At 38.6% G+C, this 1,404-nt stretch overlaps 1 pseudogene; it reads right to left on the reverse strand.

Moving 5' to 3' along the window:
• Window positions 1–279: 279 nt before the first annotated feature.
• Window positions 280–398, reverse strand: LOC146005918 (5S ribosomal RNA; annotated as a pseudogene).
• Window positions 399–1,404: the final 1,006 nt, after the last annotated feature.

Below are 1,404 nucleotides of genomic sequence, written 5' to 3' on the forward strand. Positions count from 1 at the left end.
TGAATAAACATTGAATTTTTCACATAGTATTTTGATGGAAATCTTGGAAAGTGTTCCTTGAAAAAAACCAAGGGGGGGGTTTCAGGAAAGATACCAGGTTTTTGAGGTTGTTTATATATTTTTAGTTTGTTTTCAGTCTCTTCATAGTTATTTCAGGCAGTAGGGGTCCCAGAGGTTCCGATAAATCTTCTTTAAAAGGATATTTTCTTGTATTTCTGGATGTTTACAATCATCATCAGACCTTCCTTAGTCCTGCTGGTGTCTATCTTGATACAATACTACATGCGACACCCAATTTTCCCTGGTGGTCTCCCTCCCAAGTACTTGTTGGGCCCACTGCTTTTTAACTTCCGAGTTCAGATGGAATCGGGTTTGTGCAGAGTGGGATGATCGCATTTTTTGTATTAGAGTCACTTGCATACAGGCTAGGCTGTCTGTGATGTTGTTTGTTCAGAGAAATGGGGCTATTTCATAGCTTTCGTTTAGACCATGGGGTGACAAGGTGTTCAATTCATAGATCCAGAACATTTCACGTTGGGAGAGTTTCTTCGCTAGATCTCCTCCCCGTGGTCCCAGGGTGACGTGTTCAATTGTAGTGAATCTTAGATGTTCCACGCATGAATTATGATTGTTCAGGAAGTGTCTGGATACAGAATGAGTTGTGAGTTTGTTTTTGATGTACCTGATGTGTTCTTGTATTCTTAATTTGAGTGGTCGCTTAGTTTTTCCCACGTATTTGAGACCGCATGGGCATTCGATCATATAGATGGCTGAAGTGGTATTGCAATTGCAGAAATGTTTTTTTGAATATTTTTTGGTGTTATTGTAGTTATGAAAGGTTTTTCTATCCGGATGAACATGTTTACAGACATTACAATGGCCACATTTGTATGTCCCTATACATTTGGTTAGTGATGTTTGTTGTGTAGATTGATTGACAAGGAGGCTGGGTGCTAATATTTCTTTAAGATTTCTTGATTTTCTGAATAGGATCTGTGGTTTATTGGGAAGTATTTCTTCTAAGACAGGGTCCATTTTCAGAATGTTCCAATGTTTATTGATGGTTTGTCTGATCTTTCTTTCTTCACAGTTATATTGCGTGATGAAGGCTACTGAGTGTTTATTTGTTTCTTCTTCTCTTGGTTTGGGTTTCTCTTGTAACAATTCTGTTCTGTCCAATTTTTCACATTTGGTGATTGCTTGATGTATGATTTTTTCTGGGTACTCCCTTTCCCTGAACCGGTTGGCGTAGATTTCCACTTGTTCTGTGCAAAGTGATGCTGTGCTGCAATTACGCTTTATCCTGTGGAATTGTGAGAAGGGGATATTGTCCTTCCATTGTTTCACATGTCCACTTTTGTAGTGGAGATAACTGTTTGTATCTACGGTTTTTATGAAGTTCTT

The sequence above is a fragment of the Crinia signifera genome, chromosome 5 (assembly GCF_055691185.1).
Source record: "Crinia signifera chromosome 5, ASM5569118v1, whole genome shotgun sequence".
Lineage (NCBI taxonomy): Eukaryota > Metazoa > Chordata > Amphibia > Anura > Myobatrachidae > Crinia > Crinia signifera.